The sequence below is a fragment of the Glycine max genome, chromosome 19, assembly GCF_000004515.6.
Source record: "Glycine max cultivar Williams 82 chromosome 19, Glycine_max_v4.0, whole genome shotgun sequence".
NCBI lineage: Eukaryota > Viridiplantae > Streptophyta > Magnoliopsida > Fabales > Fabaceae > Glycine > Glycine max.
The window spans coordinates 22386162-22412989 of NC_038255.2; the positions used below are offsets into that span (position 1 = coordinate 22386162).

Genomic DNA, 26828 nt, shown 5'->3' on the forward strand with positions numbered 1-26828 from the left:
TCGATACTCGGTTCTTACCATTTTATACTACTTGCGTGATCCAGTGCACTTGCCGAGTTCAAAGAATCCTCAATCCAAGGATCCAAACAGAACATGGGTAGTGAATGGACAAAGGTTAAAGTTGTACCATGGTGGAACTATTGAAAGATTAACCACTGTTCTATCCTTCCAAGGATAACAAAGAACTATGCGTCAAGCTAATGACGTTAAACAAGCGCTTACTGGGAGGCAACCCAGCCCTTTTTAATTTTGTTTTTCTTGCATTCTAGTTCAGTTAGATTGCTTGTGATTGTGTGTTTTTAGCATGTTTAGTATTGAAAAATGGGTTTATAAGTTTTGTGAAGAGATGGACAGAAAAAATTAACTTAGAAATTATTTTGTGGTCCACGCGCTAAGTGCAACCCTTGCGCTAAGCCCCATTTCCTTCACGCGCTAAGCGAGCTATTGTTCGTGCTAAGCGCCTTGACCCCTGATCATGGGCTGGATGGTCCCGCTAAGCGAGTGCTTAGCGCTAAGCCCAAAAACCTCTCTGGATTTTAATTGTTTCGAATTAGGCTTAGCGCGAACGCTCGCTAAGCGCAATTCCTTCTCTAGAATTGCAATTATTAGAATTGCGCTAAGCGCGGGCCACTACTGCATTTAATGAGCATTAATTCACTAAGTGCGGCCTTTGGCGGCTAAGCGCAAGTTGCAGGACCAATCAAAGCTGCAGTTCCCACTAAGCGCGACCTTGCGCGCTAAGCCCAAAAGCTTCTCTGGAATTTTAACATTTTGAAATCGTCTTAGCGAGAAAATGCGCTAAGCGCTGGGCTTTTAAAACTCAAGCGTCATATGGACACGCTAAGCACAGCTGTGCGCTAAGCGCACCATACAAAACTGCAAAAAATTATAAGGTACTTGCCTTAGGCAGTTACCATTTCACTCTTGTTGTGCATTAAGGCCATTCACTGCATCTGCCCTCACCTTGCTTCATCTCCTTGCATTCCTTCACCTTTGCTATTCTTTGCATTCATCTACACAATCCAAGTAAGTTTCTTTACTTTAACTCATTTTCATTCTAAGTTTTTAACCTTAGGATAGATAACTTAGTGATTGTTAGGTAGAATTTCTATTTATGCTTAGTGTTAGGTTAGTTGTTAGTTAGAATAGTTTTAGGGTTGTACTATAGTCACAATGTGCTTGTTTTGATTAGGGTTTGATGGCCTAATAGGGGCCTAAGTGAGGGGCTGAGAAAGCCCCTATTTTTCTAGAAATCGCAATGAGCGTGCTAAGCGCCTTACTGCGCTAAGCGAGTTCATCGCTTCTGTTGAAGATTCTGGATTTCCATATGAACGTGCTAAGCGCAGCTGTCGCACTAAGCACATTCATCTTCTCTGTTGAGTTATTTGTTGAACTCGCTAAGCATGGTTGTGCACTAAGCGAGTACTGTGTATCAGACACTTAGGATTTTTGTGTTTTTGTTGGGCGCTAAGCGTGTGTGTCACACTAAGCGCTATTATGTCTCTATTTTTAAATTTCTTAGAATTGGGCTTAGCGAGCCTACTTGCTAAGCCTGTGCTGTCTAGTTTAGTAGTTGCGCTAAGTGCGCCTCGCTGCGCTAAGCGCTAATCTTTCTCTGTTTTAAAAATTTATGGAATTGTGCTTAGCGAGCCTGCTCGCTAAGCCCATTCTGCATCAAAAAAATATTTTATGTGTTCACACGCTAAGCATGTGTCTATCGCTTAGCTCATGAGTAAAAGTTCATAAGGGGCGCTAAGCTCATCTGTCACGCTAAGCGCCCAGACTAAATTTCAGTTTTATTTTCTGCTTTTCAATTTGAATAATTTCTATCTAATCTTGTGATTTGATTCTTTTGTTTTGTAGATGGCTTCTTGTAAATGGAAAGCACCAGCTTCAGTGTCCCAGGCTAGGTATGACAGATCAAGATTTGTATCCCAAGATGCCTAGGACCGCTACACAGACAATGTCCTTGGTCGAAAGATCCTTCCAGAAAGGAATGTGAAGTTGTATATCACAAAATTTGATGAATTCAGAAGGAAAGTCGAAAGGAGGAACTGGCATAAGGAGCTCATTAACTTCTCAGAGGGAAGCATTAATGTTGTTATTGTTAAAGAATTTTACGCTAACCTCTATGACCCTGAAGACAAATCGCCTAAGCAGGTGAGGGTGCGAGGGCACCTAATTAAATTTTATGCTGACGCCATCAACACCTTCTTGAAGACACCTGTGGTCATAGAGGAAGGGGAGAGCTTGCCCGTCTACTCCAGGTTTGCTAATCTGAGGCCCATTCCTCAAGAGCTTGCAGCCCATCTATGTATCCCTGGAAGGGGATTTGAGCTAAATGCAGACGGGTTGCCTCTGAAGATTTTGAGGAAGAATCTTACTACTCTGGCCTAGACCTGGAGTGTTCTATCCTTTTCAAACTTAGCCCCGACATCCCACACTTATGACATTACTCTGGATAAGGCTAAGTTAATCTACGGGCTCATCATGAAGATGGATATGAACTTGGGGTCTCTCATCTCAAGTCAGATCTCTCTTATAGCACAGCACGACTCCTCGAGGCTAGGTTTTCCAGCCTTGATTACTGCTTTATGTAAGGCCCAAGAAGTCACATTTGATTCTCTAACCTTTGAATCTCTGAGCCAGACCATTAATTTGGCTTATATTAAAAAGAATTGCTAGAACTTGGATGACCCTTCGATCACTTGTTAGGGAACCCAGAAATCTAGGGCTAGAAGATCTAAGGCCCCATCTACATCAGCTCCCCCTACCTCAGCTCCTTCTACCTCTCCTCTCCCTCCAGCACCAGCAGCTCCAGTTCTTTCGAGTCCTTCTTCTCAGAGCTCCGAGCCTTCCTTGTATATGTTGTAGAGCCTGCATCAGGGCCAGCTCTTGATCATGCAGAGTTTGTAGGATGTGGTCCACCTGATGTAGCTCCATTAGAGCTTGTAGGCCTTGGATCTTCTTCATCAATGGAGTCCTTTGCTTCTTTAATTTTAATGGCAGCGGAATGGAGAAGAAGAAGAGTTGAGAGGAGACACCACTTCAAGGAGAAGATGAGTCAAGAAGAAGCTCACCACCATAGGACGCCATGGATAAGAGCTTGGAGGTAGGAGAAGAAGAATGGAGGGAGAAGGAGAGAGAGAGAACGAAATTTGTGCCTTAAAAGAGGTCTAAACTTTGAAGTGTAATTCTCAAATGATCAAAGTTCAAAAAAATGCACACACATGACCTCTATTTATAGCCTAAGTGTCACACAAAATTGGAGAGAAATTTGAATTTCAATTCAAATTTCACTTGAATTTGAAATTGAATTTGTGGAGCCAAATTTCACTAATTATGATTAGTGAATTACAGTTATGGTTCAGCCCACTAATCCAAGATCAATTCCAAGATTCTCCACAAAGTGTGCTTAGGTGTCATGAGGCATGTAAAGCATGAAGGACATGCACAAAGTGTGACTATATGATGTGGCAATGGGGTGTAGTAAGCAAATGCTCACCTCCCCCTCTAAAATTTAATTGGATTGGGCTTTCACCAATTCAATTAAATTTATTTCCCAACACACACATCAAATATTCACTTAGTGCATGTGAAATTACAAAACTACCTCTAATACAAAAACTAGTCTAGGTGCCCTAAAATACAAGGGCTGAAAAATCCTATATTTCTAGGGTACCCTACCTACATTACGGAGCCCTAAATACAAGGACCAAATATAATGAGATCCTAATATAATATGTACAAAGATAATTGGACCCAATCTTGGCCCATGGGCTCAAAAATCTACCCTAAGGTTCATGAGAACCATAGGGCCTTCATCATCAGCTCTAGCCCAATCCTCTTAAAGTCTCTTGCTCATGGCTCTAGTGACTAGTCCCTTCCTAGGGAGGATTGCATCATCCCCTCCCCCTTGAAGTGGATTTGACCTCAAATCTATTAGTTCCTCCTCCACAATATCAGCTCCACCTGCAAAAGGAATTAAATCAGAAATGTTAAAAGTGGTGCTGACTCCATACACTTCTGGGAGGTCCAACCTATAGGCATTGTTATTGATCCTCTTCAGAACCTGGAAAGGTCCATCCTCTCTAGGGTTAAGCTCGGATTTCCTTTTAGTAGGGAATCCATCCTTCCTAAGATGGAGCCAAACCCAGTCACCCTCATTAAGAACTAGCTCTTTTCTTCCACTATTGCCTTTAATTGAATACACCTTTGTTTGGTTCTCTATTTGGTTCTTAACCCTCTCATGCAACTTCTCTATTTGGTTCTTAACCCTCCCATGGTCTCCTAGAGACGGCATCAGCTACCACATTTTTTTTCCCTTTTTGTATTTGATAACATATGGAAATTGCTCTAGATACTCTACCCATTTTGCATGCCTTTTGTTTAACTTGCTTTGCCCTCTAATGTACTTAAGTGATTGATGATCACTATGAATGAAAAATTCCTTGGAAACAAGGTAATGTTCCTAAGTTTGGAGGGCTCTTATTAAGGCATAAAGCTCTTTATCATAGGTGGGGTAGTTGAGGGTGGCACTATGAAGTTTTTCACTAAAATAAGCAATAGGGTGCCCACCTTGTAACAATACAGCTCCAACTCGCACTCCAGAGGCATCACATTCTAGCTCAAAAGTTTTAGAAAAGTCAGGAAGAGCTAGAACAGGTGCCTTAGTAAGCTTTTCTTTGAGCAAAGCAAAGGCTTGCTCTTGTTTTTCACCCCAGGTAAATGCCACATTCTTCTTCACCAGCTCATTGAGAAGTGATGCAATTGTAGAGAAATTAGGAACGAACCTTCTATAGAAGCTTGCTAACCCATGGAAGCTCCTAATATCTCCCACACTTTTTCGGGTGGGCCATTCTTGGATGGCCTTGATTTTCTCAGGGTCCACTTGGACCCCATTTCTACCAACTACAAACCCTAAGAAAACTATATTACCTACACAAAAGGTACACTTCTCTATATTTCCATAGAGGATGTTTTTCCTAAGGACTGAAAGATCCTGCCTGAGATGTCCTAAGTGATCATGTAGGCTCCTACTGTACACTAAAATATCATCAAAATAAACAACTACAAATCTACCTATGAAATCCCTTAAGACATGATGCATAAGCCTCATAAAGGTGCTTGGTGCATTAGTGAGCCCAAAAGGCATCACTAGCCATTCATACAAACCAAACCTTGTCTTGAAAGCGGTTTTCCACTCATCACCCTTTTTCATCTTGATTTGGTGATAACCACTTTTAAGATCAATTTTTGAAAATATATTGGCACCATGCAACTCATCATGCAAATCATCAAGTCTAGGAATGGGGTGCCTATACTTTACAGTGATGTTGTTGATGGCCCTGCAATCTATACACATTCTCCACGTACCATCCTTTTTGGGCACCAACAACTCTAGCACAACACATGAGCTTAGGCTTTCTTGGACCCAGCCCTTCTCCAACAATTCTTTAACTTGAGACTCTATCTCCTTAGTCTCCTGAGGGTTAGTCCTATAGGCTGGCCTATTAGGAAGGCTTGCTCTTGGGACTAAATCTATTTGGTGTTCTATTCCCCTTAAAGGAGGTAGCCCAGGGGGTATCTCTTTGGGAAATATATCACCAAATTCATATAATAGTTCTTGGACCTTTGGGGGTAAGTGTTAGTCGATGAATACGATTAACTTTTGTGTATAAAACCTATGTAAATTGTATCAAACTCCTCCAATTTATGGTTATTTTGTAGTGTTGTAATTACTTTTGGGTAAAGATAGGTAATAAATACTTAGTACTTCCATTTTGTGTGTTTAATAATCATTTTCTCTCAATTTCATGTTACTTAGGCGAGTTTGTATAGTGCTGATTTTCACCCTCTCGCTAAGCCAACTTGTCGGCTTAGCGAGCCATCTGTTGAGCGCAACACTCCTCGGCTGAGCATGAGGAAGAATCTGGAAGAAGGATGAGATGTGCATGTTCGCTGAGCAAAGGGCCATCCCGCTAAGCACACCGCTTCAGTCCATTCGCTGAGCGAGAAAAGCCCGCGCTAAGCCAAAATTCACTAATGCGCGCTAAGCGGTTCAGAATTGCGCTAAGCGCACGAGCACAAACAAAGCCACCTATTTAAGCCTGAAATCAGATTTTGGAGGGGAGTTTGGCCTTTTCTTGAAGCTTCTGCATGTCTAGAGAGTTCTAGAGAGAGAAAGGTCCAAGTTCCAGGGAGTTTGAGAGATTTTGTTGTGTGAAGATCTGCAGAGGCCAGAGCTTGAAGAGGAAGCTGTTTTGAGAGCTTAAGATGAGTTTGTGAGTGATTGTGAGGTCTTAGAGGTAGAGGAGACATCCCCACTACTTGTATTTCTGCTATCTTTCATCTTTCTCTTCTCTTTGTTGTAAAGGAAGCTTCCTAGTTATGGAAAGCTAAATCCTCTGTTGGATCTTCCTTGTAGGTACTTGATGTAAATATCTTTTTATCTATCTAATGATGTTTTGTGTGCTCTCTGTGCTATCAGTATTTCATCCTAGTATGCTTTTACTTTGATCATGTAGATGCATGCTTTGTTAGGGTCATTCAACAATAGAAACTGGTCTGATTCTTAGAACTTGATAGGACAGAGCTAGTTTGTCGTACTATCACGAGGGATCAGGGTACGATAACCTAGTTGTTGTATGTTTGTCTTGACGCGGTCCTGGCCGAGTTTAGTCCAACAAGAGGAATCTGCGGATGATGCTTGATCAGGATTAGGCTAGACTATCATGAGGAATCAGGGTTTAGCATTTCAGGAGAGACCATAGAATGCATAAGCATTGTTAAGTAGAGAATATCCTTTTAACATCAGGCACCTATTAGGAAGACCAACGTGTCGTCTATTTGTCTTTACACATCATTACTCACGTGATTTTCCTTTTAATAGTTAGGTTACACACCTGTTTATAGTAAACATATCTCTTTTCACACTAGACACCTATTCACTGAAATAGCTTTACCAAGTAACACATGTTCCTCGAGAGTTCGATACTCGGTTCTTACCATTTTATACTACTTGTGCAATCCGGTGCACTTGCCGGAAGCGAACAGCAAGGTCCCAAATGTAGGAATTGTGGCAATGCTAAGGGATGTTTCCCTTGATAGGAGAAGGTAGAAAGATTTTTTAAGAAGGAGAGCTCTTTTAATATCACCTTTTGTTGCAAAATGATTTTCCTTCTTAACAATCTTCTTGGAGGAATCCTTTTCCTCTTTTTCCTTCCCCTTGGCCTTTGAAGACAAGGCCTTACTATCCTTCTTTTTCTTTTGTTTTTCTAGTTTTTCTTCCTCGTCCCTCTTATCTTTCACAGTTAGTTGATCTTTGGCCACCTGTGAAGGTGTTTGAGGATGCAACACAAATTTAGTGCCAAGATGGGTGAGGGTAATCTCATTAGTTAGGCCATTGTAAATGATCTTCCTATCAAATTGCCACGGCCTTCCTAAAAGAATATGTCCTGCCTCCATGGGAACTATATCACAATTAACTTCATCCTTATATGTCCCAATAGAGAAAGGTACCTTCACTTGTTGGTTAACTATCATTTCCCCTTGCTCCTTGAGCCATTGAAGTTCATAAGGTTTTGGGTGGGGAATGATAGTAAGGTTCAACTTGGAAACTAATCTTGTGCTACAACAATTGCAAGAAGATCCACTATCCACAATGAGAGAACAAGTTTTATCTAAAATTTTGCATCTTGTATGAAAGATGTTCTCTCTTTGGGATGGAGATAGATCACAAGATTGACCTCCAAGGAGCCTTCTAGCCATTAAGAGGTCACCTTCTTCATGGGGGTATACTTCCTCACTAGACACTTCACCCTTTACTTCATCTTCACTTCCACTAGAGGAAGGGCAAGAAGTAGTCTCCTCTTGACTACTATAAATGTCTTGACCCCTCATGATCATGGTTTTCTTTGTGGGGCATTGAGAGGCAATGTGACCTCTCCCAAGACATTTGAAGCATTTAATGTTGCTATTCCTTTCTTGGGAACTAGTCTTAGGGGTGTATTTCTCTATGGTCTTACCCTTATCTTCCTTGGGTTTTGAAGGTGCAGCCCCCAAAATTCCATGGGCTTGGTCCTTCCTTGGATAAGAGGGAGAGACATAAGATTTTGAAGAAGGCTTTCTTTTAAGTTGTTGCTCCACTCTTATACAAAGTTGGACTAGCTCATCTAGGTCCCTATATGGAAGGAGTTCAACCTTGTCCCTCACTTCTATATTAAGCCCCCTAAGTCCAGCTCTTAAAAAGAGCAGTTCCATTTGTTGTCTATATTCTTCAACACTCATACTCCCTTGTCAAAGCCTTTGGAGCTTGTTCATTAGCTCCCTTTCATAGTAGGATGGAATGTGTCTCTTCCTAAGGGCACTCTTAAGATTATTCCAATACTCTACTGGAGGATCCCCATGAATCCTTCGTTCCCTAACAAGGGAAATCCACCAATAGAGGGCATACCCTTCAAAGCTAAGGGTAGCCAATGGAACTTTTCTCTCTTTGCTAATATGATGACAAGCAAAGAGTTGTTCAACCTTCATTTCCCAATCTAAGTAGGCCTCAACATTATCTTTTCCATGGAAATATGGGAGGCTAATGTTAACCTCTTCAGGCCTTCTATCTTTTTCTCTTCTTTAGGAGTGATTTTTAGTATGTGAACTATGGCGTGTAGAAGCAAAGCTTCATGGTGAATCAAGAATGATTCAAAGATGTTTTGATGATAACAATGATGATAACAAAAGATGATGACAAAGGTGATGACAAAAAGCTCAAAGATCAATCAAAGAACAACACAAGTGAATCAAGAACAATTCAAGAGTTCAAGATAAGAATCTAGAAGAATTCAAGACTCAAGAAGAAAGTTTAGAGTCAAGAATCAAGATTCAAGGTTCAAGATCTCAAGAATCAAGATTAAGATTCAAGACTCAAGATTCAAGAATCAAGAGAAGGCTTAATCAAGATAAGTATGAAAAAATTTTCTCAAAAATTGAGTAGCACATGATTTTTCTCAAAACATGTTTTACCAAAGAGTTTTTACTCTCTGGTAATCGATTACCAGATTATTGTAATTGATTACCAGTAGCAAAATTGTTTTGAAAAAGTTTTCAAATTGAATTTACAATGTTCCAATTAATTTCAAAAAGTTGTAATCGATTACAATGTTTTGGTAATCGATTACCAGTGCCTTTGAACGTTGAAATTCAAATTCAAATGTGAAGAGTCACATCCTTTCACATAAAAGCTTTGTGTAATCGATTACACTTATTTGGTAATCGATTTACCAGTGATTGTTTCTGAATAAAATCAAAAGATGTAACTCTTCAAATAGTTTTTGACTTTTTCAAATTGGTTGTCTTGACCAAACATGAAGAGTCTATAAAAGCAAGGCTTTGTTTTGCATTTCAAGAATCTTGAATAATTTTTCAATCAATCTCTTACAATCCTTTACAAGTCTTGAATCTCTTTGAACTTCTTCTTCTTCTTTGTACCAAAAGCTTTCTGAAGTTTTCTGGTTTTCTAAACCTTGAAAACTTGTGCTATTCATGTTTTCATTCTCTTCTTCCTTTGCCAAAAAGAATTCGCCAAGGACTAACCGCCTGAATTCTTTTTGTGTCTCTCTTCTCCCTTTTCCAAAAGAACAAAGGACTAACCGCCTGAATTCTTTTGTGTCTCCCTTCTCCCTTGTCAAAGAATTCAAAACGACACAATCTGAGAATTCTTTTGATTCTTCCCATTCCCTTATACAAAAGTGTTCAAAGGACTAACCGCCTAAGAATTCTTTTGTATCCCCATTCACAAAGTATCAAAGGTTTAACTGATGAGGACATGACCAAGAGCAAGGGCAAGGATCCACTTGAAGGACTTGGAGGACCTATGACAAGGGCTAGAGCAAGGAAAGCCAAGGAAGCTCTTCAACAAGTGCTGTCCATACTATTTGAATACAAGCCCAAGTTTCAAGGAGAAAAGTCCAAGATTGTGAGTTGTATCATGGCCCAAATGGAGGAGGACTAAATGACACCACTTTATTTCAATTTTAGAGTGTTTAGTTTGTCTAAATAATGGCCCAATCCTTGTAAAGTTGGCTGACCAAAAATATGTTTTGGGTTAATCAACTAAAAGGGCTTTAGTTCAAGTTGTAATAAGGGCCCAATTGGCAACCTAGGCATCAGCCTTTTGGGAGACCAAATGGTGGCTGACTTGTTGGCTGTTGGGGGTGACTTTTGGTTGCCACAATTTCAGTTACACTCAGCCATTAAGTTTGTTTTAATTCCCTAGGTTAATGGCATTAAATTATTTTAATTCTAGGTTAGTGGGTCATTACTAAAATCTGCTGTAAAGCTTCTATATAAGCTGAACCATTTTATCAATAAACACAAGTTGAGTTTTATTCAGAAAATTAGAGTTTATCTCTTTTATCTTAGTGAGAGTGATTCTCCTAAATTCTTGAGTGATTCAAGAACACCTTGGCTGTATCAAAGGACTTTCACAACCTTTGTGTGTTGCCCTCGCTGGAAAGAGTGATTCTTTCCTTCCTTTCATCATCACCCTTGTTCTTTCAAACCACAATTCCAGAAAATCCACCTCTGCCCAGAATTATCTCGTGGCCATAACTCCCATTTTATGCACTCAAATTAAGTGATTCTTGAGCCTAAATTGAATTTCAAAACGAGACCTTTCACCTCGTTTTGGAATCACCTCATTTGGAGCCCTGTAGCTTCAGTTATTGCCATTTCTATATTTCTGTCCAGCCACCACTTAACCTACGTTTTACCATCCCATTCATCCATTTTATGCCAAGAACCACCTTATTAAGACCCACGAAATTAGCCACCTTATTTTCCATCCTTTCCTTAATCAATTTCCGCATTTTCCATCAAGGTTTAATCCTAGACGATCCTAAGTCAGCCCTTGTGCCATGAGGGTTCATATCATTTGGTAATCAGAGCTCCGGTTCTAGGATCAACACTTCTTTTGCTGGAAATATTGGGTAACATCCTTCTTTATTCTCTTTGCCATTTATATTACCTTCTTATTCATATATATTTTTTTAGGCTGAACCATTGCAAAAGTTAAGCCTTTTGATCTCTTTGTTATAAAAAAAAAAAAAAAAGAAGCAGAATTTTGTATAATCAAAATTAAAAAAAAATTGGGCTGAATGGTTCATGCTTGAAGAACTTTAAAAAAAAATCTCTTTAAGGTAATATATTGGTTGCATGAAGGATTGTTACTTGAATTCCTAAATTCTGAATTTTATTTCCTTCATTTGTGCCTAAAAACATTGTTAGCCTTTTTCTTGGTTAACCTTTTCCTTGTCTCTCTAGCCTTACCTTACACATATTGGTGAATTGTTCTTTGTTGTGGCCATAATCTCTTGAATTGCCTAAGAACTCAAGGGGAATTAGAGTGGTAAAAGGCAAGAGTGTTTCATTAGAGAAAAGCCATAATTGTGTGATACACTTGAGTGGGTGAGGTATTCAAACAGCAACTATAATTTTCTTGTTACGTTTGATTTGTTTGTTTGAGATGTCAGGTACTAATCCTAATGATGGAGTGGGGCTTTCGCAATTCCAAATGCAAGCTTTGATGCAACATATGGAGAGGTTAATGAAACAACGAGATGATGCGCTCCATGAGAGGTTGGATCAAATGGAGAATAGAGATCATAATGAAGAAGAAAGGAGGAGAAGAGGGAATGATGGTGTTCCTAGACAAAACCGAATTGATGGTATTAAACTCAACATTCCTCCATTTAAAGGAAAGAATGATCCGGAGGCCTACTTGGAGTGGGAGATGAAAATAGAGCATGTTTTCTCATGCAACAACTATGAGGAGGACCAGAAGGTGAAGCTTGCTGCCACGGAGTTTTCCGACTATGCTCTTGTGTGGTGGAACAAGCTACAAAAGGAGAGAGCAAGAAATGAAGAGCCAATGGTTGATACATGGACAGAGATGAAAAAGATCATGAGGAAGCGGTATGTGCCGGCTAGTTACTCAAGGGACTTGAAATTCAAGCTCCAAAAACTAACCCAAGGCAACAAGGGGGTTGAGGAGTATTTCAAGGAAATGGATGTGCTCATGATTCAAGCAAATATTGAAGAAGATGAGGAGGTAACTATGGCTCGATTTCTTAATGGTTTGACTAATGATATCCATGATATTGTTGAGCTGCAGGAGTTTGTTGAAATGGATGATTTGCTTCACAAAGCAATCCAAGTAGAGCAACAATTAAAAAGGAAAGGAGTGGCTAAGAGGAGTTTTACCAACTTTGGTTCCTCTAGTTGGAAAGACAAAGGTAAGAAAGATGGGGCTGCTACTTCTAGTAGTTCCACACCTATCCCATCAAAAACTCGCTCAAAGTCCCAAGAGGAACCCTCTAAAAGGAGTAGAGATGTGAAGTGTTTCAAGTGCCAAGGCCTAGGACACTATGCTTATGAGTGCCCTAACAAAAGGTCCATGGTTCTTAGAGATGGAGAATATATAAGTGAATCTGATGTTGAAGAGGAAGAGGAGAGTGAGTACGTAGAGGAAGAGGAGACTCCGGAGGGAGATTTGTTGATGATTAGGCGGTTACTTGGTGGTCAATTGAAGCATGAGGAGGAGAGCCAAAGAGAAAACATCTTTCACACTAGATGTTTAATCAATGGCAAGGTGTGCATGGTGATCATTGATGGAGGTAGTTGCACCAATGTGGCTAGTGCTAGATTAGTGTCAAAGCTAAATTTAGCTACTAAACCACATCCTAGGCCATACAAACTTCAATGGCTTAGTAAGGATGGGGAGGTGCAAGTGAGGCAGCAAGTTGAAGTGGACGTTTCCATTGGGAAATACAATGATAAGGTACTTTGTGATGTTGTTCCTATGGAGGCCAGTCACATACTTTTGGGGAGACCATGGCAATTTGATAAAAGAGCCAATCATGACGGTTACACCAACAAGATCTCTATCATGCACCAAGACAAAAAGATTGTGCTCAAGCCATTGAGTCCACAAGAAGTGTGTGAGGATCAAAAGAAAATGAGAGAAAAACTTCTTCAAGAGAAAAGAGAAAAAGAAAAAGTGAGCAAAACACTTGAGAGTGAGAAAAAGAGGGAAACACTTGAGAGGAAAAAGAGTGAACAAAAGAAGAGTGAAACACTTGAAGTGAGGGAGAGCTATTTAGCCACAAAAAGTGAGGTCAAGAGGTTGTTTCGTGCTAAACAGTCACTATATATCTTGTTTTGCAAAAATCAGATTTTGACCACTAACACTTTTGATGATTTTGAAGTGCCTTCTAGTGTTAAAACTCTTTTGCAGGATTTTCAAGACATGTTTCCACCAAATGTGCCAAATGGACTACCACCTTTGAGGGGAATTGAGCATCAAATTGATCTCATTCCGGGAGCTTCTTTGCCCAATAGGCCAGCCTATAGAAGTAATCCACAAGAAACCAAAGAGATTCAAAGACAAGTGGATGAACTCATTAGCAAAGGTTGGGTAAGAGATAGTATGAGTCCTTGTGCTGTCCCAGTGATTTTGGTCCCTAAAAAGGATGGGACATGGCGCATGTGTTCCGATTGTAGAGCCCTTAATAACATCACCATTAAATATAGGCATCCTATACCCAGGCTTGATGATTTGCTTGATGAATTGCATGGTGCATGTTACTTCTCTAAAATCGATTTAAAAAGTGGATACAATCAAATTAGGATTAGAGAAGGGGATGAATGGAAAACTGCTTTTAAAACAAAATATGGTTTGTATGAATGGTTGGTTATGCCTTTTGGCCTAACTAACGCTCCTAGCACTTTCATGAGATTAATGAACCATATCTTGAGAGAGTTCATAGGAAAGTTCGTTGTGGTGTACTTTGATGATATTCTTATCTATAGCACTTCACTTGATTTGCATATTGATCATTTAAAATCTGTCTTGACTGTGCTTAGAGAAGAACAATTGTATGCCAATCTTGAAAAATGCATCTTTTGTACTAACCATGTTGTGTTTCTTGGTTTTGTTGTGAGTTCAAAAGGAGTGCAAGTGGATGAGGAGAAGGTTAGGGTTATTCAAGAATGGCCTACACCTAAGTCTGTGACCGAGGTGAGGAGTTTTCATGGCTTAGCAAGTTTTTATAGACGATTTGTGAAGGATTTTAGCACATTGGCAGCACCTCTCAATGAAGTGCTCAAGAAAAATGTTGGTTTCAAATGGGGAGAGAAACAAGAAGAAGCTTTCAATGTTCTTAAGCAAAAGCTAACTAATGCCCCCATACTTGCGTTGCCAAACTTTCAAAAATCTTTTGAAATTGAGTGTGATGCTTCAAATGTTGGGATTGGGGCTGTGTTGATGCAAGAAGGCCATCCAATTGCTTATTTTAGTGAAAAGTTAAGTGGTCCTACCCTTAACTATTCAACTTATGATAAGGAGTTGTATGCCTTAGTACGTGCTTTGAAAACATGGCAACACTACCTTTATCCCAAGGAATTTGTCATTCATAGTGACCATGAGTCCCTCAAATATATCAAGGGGCAAGGCAAGCTTAACAAAAGGCATGCGAAGTGGGTGGAATTCCTAGAGCAATTCCCTTATGTTATCAAACATAAAAAGGGAAAAGGTAATATTGTAGCCGATGCTCTTTCTCGGCGTCATGCATTACTTTCTATGCTTGAAACAAAATGGATTGGTCTTGAATGTTTGAAAAGCATGTATGAAAATGATGAAACTTTTGGAGAAATTTTTAAAAATTGTGAAAAATTTTCAGAAAATGGTTTCTTTAGACATGAAGGCTTTCTTTTCAAAGAAAACAAATTGTGTGTGCCTAAATGTTCTACTAGAAATTTGCTTGTTTGTGAAGCACATGAAGGAGGTTTAATGGGGCATTTTGGGGTCCAAAAGACTCTAGAAACATTACAAGAACATTTTTATTGGCCTCATATGAAAAAGGATGTGCAGAAATTTTGTGAACATTGCATTGTATGTATAAAGGCAAAGTCTAAGGTAAAGCCTCATGGATTGTATACTCCATTGCCAATTCCGGAGTATCCTTGGATTGATTTATCCATGGATTTTGTTTTGGGGCTGCCAAAAACAAGCAATGGTAGAGATTCCATTTTTGTGGTTGTTGATAGGTTTTCTAAAATGGCTCATTTTATTCCATGTAAAAAAATTGATGATGCTTCCCATGTGGCTGATTTGTTTTTCAAGGAGATTGTGAGACTCCATGGTTTGCCAAGGAGCATTGTTAGTGATAGGGACTCTAAGTTCCTAAGCCATTTTTGGAGGACTTTGTGGAGCAAGTTGGGCACTAAATTGTTATTTTCAACCACTTGTCACCCACAAACCGATGGGCAAACGGAAGTTGTTAATAGGACTTTGGGAACTTTGCTTAGGACAGTTTTGAGGAAGAACTTAAAAACTTGGGAAGCTTGTTTACCCCATGTTGAATTTGCTTACAATAGAGCTGTTCATAACACCACTAATTGTTCTCCTTTTGAAGTTGTTTATGGTTTTAACCCACTAACTCCTCTTGATCTTTTGCCTATGCCTAATGTTTCTGTTTTTAAGCATAAAGAAGGTCAAGCAAAGGCGGACTATGTGAAGAAGCTTCATGAGAGAGTCAAAGATCAAATTGAGAGGAAAAATAAAAGCTATGCTAAACAAGCCAACAAAGGGAGAAAGAAGGTTGTCTTCGAACCCGGAGATTGGGTTTGGGTGCACATGAGAAAAGAAAGGTTTCCGGAACAAAGGAAATCAAAGCTTCAACCAAGGGGAGATGGACCATTTCAAGTGCTTGAAAGAATCAATGACAATGCTTACAAAATGGAGAATCCGATTTGAGGACAAATCCTTCTCAAGAGGGAGAGAATGATGAGGACATGACCAAGAGCAAGGGCAAGGATCCACTTGAAGGACTTGGAGGACCTATGACAAGGGCTAGAGCAAGGAAAGCCAAGGAAGCTCTTCAACAAGTGCTGTCCATACTATTTGAATACAAGCCCAAGTTTCAAGGAGAAAAGTCCAAGATTGTGAGTTGTATCATGGCCCAAATGGAGGAGGACTAAATGACACCACTTTATTTCAATTTTAGAGTGTTTAGTTTGTCTAAATAATGGCCCAATCCTTGTAAAGTTGGCTGACCAAAAATATGTTTTGGGTTAATCAACTAAAAGGGCTTTAGTTCAAGTTGTAATAAGGGCCCAATTGGCAACCTAGGCATCAGCCTTTTGGGAGACCAAATGGTGGCTGACTTGTTGGCTGTTGGGGGTGACTTTTGGTTGCCACAATTTCAGTTACACTCAGCCATTAAGTTTGTTTTAATTCCCTAGGTTAATGGCATTAAATTATTTTAATTCTAGGTTAGTGGGTCATTACTAAAATCTGCTGTAAAGCTTCTATATAAGCTGAACCATTTTATCAATAAACACAAGTTGAGTTTTATTCAGAAAATTAGAGTTTATCTCTTTTATCTTAGTGAGAGTGATTCTCCTAAATTCTTGAGTGATTCAAGAACACCTTGGCTGTATCAAAGGACTTTCACAACCTTTGTGTGTTGCCCTCGCTGGAAAGAGTGATTCTTTCCTTCCTTTCATCATCACCCTTGTTCTTTCAAACCACAATTCCAGAAAATCCACCTCTGCCCAGAATTATCTCGTGGCCATAACTCCCATTTTATGCACTCAAATTAAGTGATTCTTGAGCCTAAATTGAATTTCAAAACGAGACCTTTCACCTCGTTTTGGAATCACCTCATTTGGAGCCCTGTAGCTTCAGTTATTGCCATTTCTATATTTCTGTCCAGCCACCACTTAACCTACGTTTTACCATCCCATTCATCCATTTTATGCCAAGAACCACCTTATTAAGACCCACGAAATTAGCCACCTTATTTTCCATCCTTTCCTTAATCAATTTCCGCATTTTCCATCAAGGTTTAATCCTAGACGATCCTAAGTCAGCCCTTGTGCCATGAGGGTTCATATCATTAACAGCCTGAGATCTTTGTCTTAACACATTGGAGGGTACATCCTTTGTGGTACAAGTAGAGGGTACATCTACTTGGGTTTGACTAAGAACAAGAGAGGGTACATCTCTTGTGGGTCAGTTCTAGTGGAGGGTACATCCACTATGTTCAAAGAGAACAAGGGAGGGTACATCCCTTGTGGATCTTTGCTTGTAAAATGATTTTTACAAGGTTGAAAGAAATCTCAAGGACCGCAAGTTGCTTGGGGACTGGATGTAGGCACGGGTTGTTGCCGAACCAGTATAAAAACTCTTGTGTGTTTGTTTCCTTCTTCCCTACTCTTTTACTTTCCGCTGTGCATTTAATTTCCGCTTTTACTTTCTGTTAAGTTTCTCTTCTACTCCATATTCTCTTAACAACTTAGTAAAAGCCTTAGAAGAGTAATTTTTTAATTAGTAAAGGTTTAGGAATAATTAATTCAACCCTCCTTCTTAATTATTATGAGGCCACTCGATCCAACATGGCGCCCTCTATAATAGTCGCTAAGTTCTTCACTTAAACTCTTGCAAGAGTCATGACTACTATAGGAGGCATGTTTTTCTCTTTTCATTTCTTTCATTATTTTTCTTCTTTCTTCCTATCTTATTTTCTCTCTTTCATCTTGACCTATTTCTTCCACTCTTTTTTTACCTTTTTCTTTTCTCTCTTGTTTTTCTTTCCACAACTTAAGGGATCTCAACTCATCTAATATCTTATACAAGGGGTCCTTAGGAGTAGAACCCTCACCATTAACACTAGATGAAGAATGAAGACTCGTGTTGGTTCCTAAGTTATGGTTCTTTCTTGTTGGGGGTTTGAAAACAAAAGGTAAAAGAAACTATGGTTGAAACTAGCCAAAATAAACACTAAAAGAGGTGTGAAAGATAAGGTAAAAACTAATTGGTAAAAGGCAAGCTATCTAGGTGGTTTGACAATGGAAGGTAAAGGAAATAAGCTATGAAAGTAAGCAAGAAATTAAAGTGCAAGAAATGTAAACTAGGCGAATCCTAAGAGTGTTTGGATGACCACATTTAAGGTTCCCAACAAAACACTCACAATCCTAAGGTAAAATTGGCTAAAATTATTACACACAAATGGAAGTAGGGTGACCTATTGGAGGCTCCCAACTTACTTCCAATGAAAGGCCTTTTTGTTACAAAATTTGAAAGCAATGAAAGTAAGTAAATTGTCAATTATAAAAATACAAAAAGGTTCTCAATTTTGGTGGTTGTTCTCTCTTTGGTGATTCACTCAATTTGGAGTGCTTCTTAGTCCAATGGCTCTTAAGGTGGTTTTCCCCTTGCTTTTTGACTCAAATTCTTCAAGGGATGGCACCAATTCTCCTTTCCAATTCCCTATATGGCAACTCACAAACAAGGAAACAAAGAGACAAGCAATAACCAAAGACCAAAAAAATGAAATGAAAGCTAAACCAATAGAGTTTTAACAAGACAAATTTTCAAGGATTATTCAACAATTAAATCAATGAAAAGCACATAAAAGAGAGCTAGGACTCAAAGAGAAACTTAGTATGGCTCTAGAGTAGAGTAAAAAAACTAAAAATAAAAGACTCAAGAAACCTCTAGTTTTGGAACTTGTTTTCACAGTAATTTTAAATTGAAATTTCAGAACTAAAATTGGTATAAAATAGGCACAATTTATAGAACAAATTTTGAGCCAAAACAACAAGCACACTTCCCTTTCACTTTTTTTTTCCTGGACACTGATTTTTCTGCCAAATTGTGTGATTTTTCTTATTTTTTCATTTTATCCAAATAGCTTGGTTATTTTTTTATTATTTTTGTCCAGATGTCTAGAAAATTAATTAAAACTTTCAGCTCAAAATTTGTATTTGCCAATTCCCAGTAGTGTTGATGTTGCTTAAGGCTTGGATAGTTACAATTTGTGTTTTCTTATGCTCAATTATCTTGAATAACACAATTCAAGAGAGCTTAAGACTTATTTTTATTCACAAATCCAGCCACAACTCAGCACCACAACTCAACTTCATCATAGGCATCATGTAGGAAACTTAGAAAAAAAAAAGAGTTCAACAACAAGACTACTTCTAGGAATTGATTTAGAACATGTTATGAACTAAATAACATGCATGAATTAGACTCAAAATTCAAAAGATAGGCTAAGAATGACAAGAATACATGAACAAATGTATCTAGAATTCAATCAACAAAATAAAAATTCAACACAAACTTAGAACATAATGTGACAATTACTATGACTAAACATGACTCAAAGACTGCATGGATTAAGTGATTTACACTTACATTTTTGTGTTTTTCTTTCTAATCAATATTTTGGAAGAAAATTTATATCTAAGGTTCAGCACAAGAATATTATGAATGAAAAATGATAGAACCTACAATCAACACAAAAACATGATTCAAGAGTAGATCTACAAAATTTGAACCATATAAATGCAAGAACAAGTGTAGATCTAAGATTTAATCGGTTAATTTTTTTTTTAATCTACTCTAAACAGCACCAAACCACAAGACAATGGAGGATATACATGGAGAATAAGATGAAGACCAAGGAATTAAAGAGAATTCACCGAACAAAAATATAGAGGAAGCAAAAGAACATCACCTAGATGAAGATGCTCTTGATACCACATGATGTAGCTCCATTGGAGCTTGTAGGCCTTGGATCTTCTTCATCAATGGAGTCCTTTGCTTCTTGAATTTTAACGGCAGCGGAATGGAGAAGAAGAAGAATTGAGAGGAAATGCCACTTCAAGGAGAAGATGAGTCAAGAAGAAGCTCACCACCATAGGAAGTCATGGATAAGAGCTTGGAGGTAGGAGAAGAAGAATGGAGGGAGAAGGAGAGAGAGAGCACGAAACTTGTGCCTCAAAAGAGGTCTGAACTTTGAAGTTTAATTCTCAAATGATCAAAGTTCAAAAATATGCACACACATGACCTCTATTTATAGCCTAAGTGTCACAAAAAATTGGAGGGAAATTTGAATTTCAATTCAAATTTCACTTGAATTTGAAATTGAATTTGTGGAGCCAAATTTTGGAGCCAAAATTTCATTAATTATGATTAGTGAATTTCAGTTATGGTTCAGCCCACTAATCCAAGATTCTCCACTAAGTGTGCTTAGGTGTCATGAGGCATGTAAAGCATGAAGGACATGCACAAAGTGTGACTATATGATGTGGCAATGGGGTGTAGTAAGCAAATGCTCACTTCCCCCTCTAAAATTTAATTGGATTGGGCTTCTACCAATTCAATTAAATTTATTTCCCAACACACACATCAAATATTCACTTAGTGCATGTGAAATTTCAAAACTACCCCTAATACAAAAACTAGTCTAGGTGCCCTAAAATACAAGGGCTAAAAAATCCTATATTTCTGGGGTATCCTACCTACATTATGGAGCCCTAAATACAAGGACCAAATATAATGACATCCTAATCTAATATGTACAAAGATAATTGGACCCAACCTTGGCCCATGGGCTCAGAAATCTATCCTAAGGTTCATGAGAACCCTAGGGCCTTCTTCAGCAGCTCTAGCCCAATCCTCTTGGAGTCTCTTGCTCATGGCTCTAGTGACTGGTCCCTTCCTAGGGAGGATTGCATCACCACCAGCGGCCGATTATGAGTGTTGAAGAATTTCTGCAAAAGGTGGCCTGGCCAGGAGTCCAGCCTTCTCCTTTGGGAGGGGGTGAGGCCTCCGCAGCCCAGGAGCCTCAGAAGGATCAGCAGGAGGACATTCCAGAGGCCGCAGAGCCTACACCTCCTGAGCCATTCACTTTAGAGTTTGATCCAGTTGTTGTACAAGTTCAGGAGGATGTTACAGCATCAGAGCCCTCTCCACCAAAGCCCTTTATTTTTTATGCTGATCCAGCTATATCTCCTCATCCTGAGCCATCTGTACCAGTGTCGAGCCTGCCTCTTTCTCAGGATCCATCATCTGCACCAGCACTGGACCTGAATGAGCATGCATAGGATGATTGACAGGATCAAGATCTTTATTTTCTTGCACTTTGAACAATTTATATTAGTCTGTCTTCAGTACATTTTATGTTTATGTTTCAGTTTTTAAATTTCAGTTCATAGTCATATTTTGTTTGGTAGCTTGTATAAAAGCTTGATTGAACAATGCACTTATATTATTCAGTGGTTGATGTTTGATTTTGGAAATCAGTGTTTGTTAATTGATTTGAATGGATCGATTGTATGATGTGAGTGAACTAAAATGCATAAATCATATGCTTTGAATGAGCATGCAGTCATTAGAAGAGAAAGAACATGGAATTAGGATCATGACTGAAAATGTTAGTTGGTTTGTCAGGTTGATTGTGAAGGAACACGTTAGCCATAACCCGGTGAGAGTGTGATCTTTAATTATGAGATAACGACTAGTAGTAAGTAATGGTTTTTGCATGAATCTCTAAATATGGAATGAATGCATGAGTTTGAAGATGATGAAGGCCATGTTTTAATTGAAAGTAGCCACTTAGCCAAAAAGCTTACCAGGTGTATGAATGATTTATCCCTTGCACCCAGTTTGAGCTGAAAGTGTGATTTTTTTATTGAACCTTGAGCCTGTATAGTTTATCTCCTTCTACCTTGTCTTAGGTTGTAGGAGAGCATCATTCATGAAAGGAAAAATTTGGTTCAAAGCAATTTTCCCTTAATTTGGGGGAGTTTATTGGGTGAAAGCTTCCAATGGTAAGAAATAATAGCACACACAGGAGTTAATAAGCACATCAATGTGTTAAAAAAACTGTAAGTAGAAAATAAAAATAAAAATGTATGTTGTTATTCAAGAAAAAGAAAAGCTAAGTGCGGAAAGGCAAGTAATAGAGCTGGAATAAAAAGAAAGAGGTTAATCTATGGATGAATGGTCTCCTAGAACTTAAGTTTTGCATCCTAGAAAAACCATGATTTGTTGCAGCCCAGCCTCATTACAAGCCTAGTAAAAGTCCTTCGGATTCAAGTTTGTGTGTTCTCGATTGTATGGTATGAGATGAAGTGCAAAGATTGAGACTTATGTTGGTTGTTGACTGATGGATAGCCTAAACACTTGTGCTTGAGTGATATAGTGACCGTGAGGCTTTGGTTGATGATCCTTCCTTGATATCCATCATTCCTACTAACTTATCTTAGTTGTGTTTCTTAATAATCATGTTCATATCTTTGAAAAACTGCATGTCTTGTGAGAAGTTGTTGATGGAAACATTGAATGCCATTCATGTCATGTGATTGAATTCTGTGGAATAAACACATTTTTGAAGAACCACTGTGAATTTTTGTCACTTGAGGACAAGTGAAAAGTTCTCTCTTTGCTTGAGGACAAGCAAAACTGTAAATTTGCGGGAGTGTTAGTCGTCGTTTACGACTAACTTTTGTATAGAAAAGTTTTCCAAAATGTATATAAATCTCCCAATTTATGGTTCTTTTTGGTAGGATTGTAAATAAAATTTCTTTGTTTTGATCTCTGCTCAGTAGAAGCCTCTTTAAATAGAATTAATGTTAAACTTTATTTAATTTCAGGCAAAAAGGAGTTATTTTGAAGAAGTGCCAAAGGAGTCATCGCGCTAAGCGAGCTCAATGCGCTTAGCACGCATCAACAGCTAAGCCCAGCACCAGTGCACTTAGCGAGTAAAGGGGAATCTGGAAAGGCATCTGCTATGCAAGCACGCGCTTAGCACGTTATCAGCTCGCTAAGTGAGTCATCTGTCGCTTTCCAGACTTAGCGCGAGATTGGCGCTAAGCTCAAATTCACTTACTCGCGCTAAGCACAAGAATGGCGCTAAGCACGACATCGAGATCAGGAAGCCCTTTTTAAGCCTGATTTGCACATAATTAAAGGGAGAACCAAGAGGACTATTCACTACTCAGAGGCCTGAAGAGTATGATTTTCAGAAAGCGTAGAGCAGAGCAACGGGCCAAGTTTTCATCTTTTAGGGAGATTAGTGAGTTTTTGAGTGATTGTGAGATTCCTAGAGGTGGAGGAGACATCCCCACTCCGTTGTAAGCAAGAAATTTCTCTTGATTCCTCTTCTTCAGTGTAAAAGGAGCTTCCTTTCCATGAAAGGCTAAAACCCTTAGTTGGAGATTCTTATTGAGTAGTTGATGTAAACTCTTTTTCATATCTAATTAAGGTTGTTTTATGTGTTCACTGCTTCTATCTATGCTTATTGTATGCATGCTTGTGGCTTGATCACCCATATATGTGTGTGCTGTTAGGGACTTTAGCATTGGGAAATGTACTGTTTCCTTAGAACTTGATAGAGTAGGGACTGAATAACTGCATTGCTAGGTATAGTGTGCAGGGTTTTAGTTTTCTTTATTATGCTGTGAGTATAATGTTGTTTAAATTAGGCTAAGTTCAACAAGAGGGATCTGCAAATGAAGTTTGATTTAAATTAGTCCAAACTCTGGAGGAATCGATGTTTGGTATTTTTGTCCTCAGCATAGAACACAAGAACATCTTTAATTAGAAAAACATCTTTAATTGCATCAACTTACTCAGTAGGAGGACCCAACGCCTTTAGATATCTGTTTTCAATCTTACTTGTTCTCGTTTATTGCTTGTACTTAGGATAGAACACACTTTTGCTTTAATTCACAATCATTAATTTTTGTTTGCAAATTCCTGCTTACTTAACAAAACTTTGCTAAATGAACAAGTTCCATGTGTTTGATACTCAGTTCATTCCGTTTTAATTATTTTAATTGGCGACCCGATGCGCTTGCCGGTAAGACCACTCCCATATAAAAACAAGTAATACCAATTTGGAAGAGGGAGTAAACAAGTATTCTGGTCAAACAATCACCATGGGGGGGAGGGGAGTTGCCTATGCACGACAGGGTGACCTCGGCACTTGCTGCCTAGATTTCCTAAGTGAGAGTGTCGCATGGACACGCTTAGGCTATTTTCTGACGAATAGTACCACATTGCATTTGAGAGTTGAGGTCAGGTGCATACATCATACTGAGCATGATTGATTGGAATTATGGACGGATGATGACTACTTGTTGAGTGTATGTTGGACTAATGGATGTTTGTGTATGATTATGGTATTTGTTAATGTTTTCTTACTAATCATGGTCATTTATTTTTGTGTTAATTTCTTTTATTATAAACTCACCCTTGCAATTTTTGTACCGTGTGATTTGTACCTGTGATAATCGCAAACCTTCATTCATGGGAGCAGACAGACAACGGTAGAGTACATGAAGTGAGATTCTTTTGTGGAGCCGCCAAGCTGACGTGATGACATTTGGATTATTTTGGGAGAGAGTTGTGTTTTTTTAATCAACTCCTTTGTAGATGGTTCTATAATTCTTTTTTGAATTGAGGATGTAAATCACAAATTTAATCATATGTATGAACTAATTTACTTTTCGTTATTTGAATGATGTGTACTGAGTTAATATATCTATATATATTCATTTAAGTAATTGTTCATTTTTTGGAGAATGTATATCACGAAAAATTTACTCTCATTTTTCATAAGCAAATTAATGAAGTTTTCATTTAAAAATTGAAATTTACGCGGTTTAGAGTAGTGACATTGTAGCGACGAAGCGGGTCGTTGTTTCGCTCTCTGGGATACTACTTATTTGTGTGGATGCAAAATCTACCGGCAAGTGCACCAGGTCGTCAAGTAAATAATTAAAACGGTGTGAACCGAGTATCAAACTCAGGGAACTTGTTCATCTGATAAAGGTTTGTTCAATAAGCAGGCATTTGCTAACAGAAATCATGATTGTGAATGAAAATAAAAGTATGTTCTATTCTAATTACAAAGCACTAAACGTGAGCAAGTAAGTGTGAAAACATATATCTAAAGGCATTGGGTCCTCTTACTGAGCAAATTGATGCAATTAAGGATGTTTCTCTAATTAAATATGTTTTTGTGTTCTATGCTAAAGGCTTAAGTACTAAACACCGATGTCTCATGAGTTTAGCCTAATTCTAATTAAACTTCGTTCGCAGATGTCTCTTGTTGAACTTAGCTTAATTGAACAGCTTTATGATCATAGCATAATAAAAACTAAATTACCGCACTCCATGTCCAGACATACGGCAACCTAATTGTAACATCCTGGAAATTTCTACCCGGAATTTTTGGAAACGATGTATTTTAAATGATTATATATATATATAAGTATTATTCAGTGTATATGCCTATATGTTCTTGGTAGAAGTAGGAATAGTGGGGGCAAGATACGCGGGTTAGGCTAATTAAGGAAGAGAAGTCTATAACCGGGAGGTTATGGGTTAATTCTTAATTAATTAGTCTAAAAATCATCGTTTTGCGTGCGACTTAGAATTTAACGAAACCAACCTCTGAACCACGCTCGGGGTTTTATTCTGAGCGTTTTGATATATATATTGGTTACTTTCGAAAACTGGCCCCGACGGACGTAGAGAAATGCGAGGAACTGGAACCAGAGAAACGGCATGCAAACCGAGGCAAGATTTTAGCGTTTCAAAGGTCAGATTTTTCTCACTTTTGTGGCTGAGTATGGGTCACAGTCAAAAGGGGAAAGTGGGCCCTTTTTGCTCCACTCAAATGGAGACATGTGGCATAGTTTATAATAAAATAATAGAAAAAAAGAAAACCCTTTTTATTTAAAACCAAAAAGTTGTTCTCTCTCCTCACTCAGCCAAAAGAAAGAAATTCAGAAGCCTTTTCTCTCCCTCTCTCACGTAGCTTTCTTCTTCTTCATTCACCATTGAAGCTCCACACAAAGCTTCAACCTTTGGCCATCATTTCTGCCCCAAATCGTGAAAGGAGAGCATTTTCGGGGTCGTGAAGTGCGTGTCTACGAGTGGGACTTCGAAATTTCAGGTTTGGGTGGACTTCTTTCTCCTTTGATTTTCGTGGGTATGGGGTTTTGGGAGATATGATGGGTAGTCTTGCTAGTTTTCTGCTTCATGATAGTTATTTGTGAAGAAACTTGTTGAAAGCTTGTTGAAATTGCCATGTTTGGATGAGTTAAACATACCCATTCTGTTTTAGGGTTTTTATGAGGATGCTTGTGATGTTCATGTACTGAAATTGCTTATGGAAAACTGTTAGAGATGAAAGGTAGAGTTAACCTAGGGTCAGAAAGTGAGAATGTGGTGTTATGAGTGGAAAAAGAGTGAGGCTTTGAGAGTTGAAAGGCTAAATCTGGACTCTGTGGTAAATGGAGGTTAAAATGAGTTAATCCTAGCTTGAAATGTCATTTAGGACATGTGAGAAAGGTTAGGCTGAGCTAGAGAGAAAAACAAATGACCAAAGTGAACCAAGAGCCATTGCTAGGGCAAAATTGGGTGTTGAGGAGTCAAATTTTGATTCGGTGGAGTTTTAGGTGTAAATTCAGTTTGAGCAAGTTTAGATTGATGTTATGGACTTGTGTGAGGTGAGAGTTTGCTTCAAATTTACCTCATTCTCAATTTCACTTCTAAAGCCTAGAAAATCCATTAAATTGAGGGGTTTTGGACACCTAGATTTTGTGTTGCTGTGGTTTGAAGCTTGGCTTTGGTTTAGACATGATTGATACATGATTTGGGACTTGTAGGATTTGATTTGGGCAAGATTGGATGAGGGGAAGTGTGGTTTTCGAAATCTGCACAGAGTGCAGATTTTTGCTGTGAAATTGTGCAGCAGAATTTTGCACAAGTGCAGAAAAAAATGCTTGTGTGGTTGGCTGTGGAAAGAGTAGTGCAGAATGAGTTCTGGATGTTTTCTAGTAGATCCCAACGGTCACAATGTAGGCTTATGCACTATAGACTTCCAGTAAAATTTTGGAGTCGATCCAACGGTTAACGAATTGGATCGAAGGAATTGTTACTGGGGTCTTTAAGTGAGAAAAGCTGTGAT

The 26828-nt window shown here is 38.6% G+C and overlaps 1 pseudogene; it reads left to right on the forward strand.

Annotated features, from left to right (window-relative positions):
- Window positions 1-11689: 11689 nt before the first annotated feature.
- Window positions 11690-15834, forward strand: LOC121174210 (uncharacterized; annotated as a pseudogene).
- The last annotated feature ends 10994 nt before the right edge of the window (window positions 15835-26828 follow it).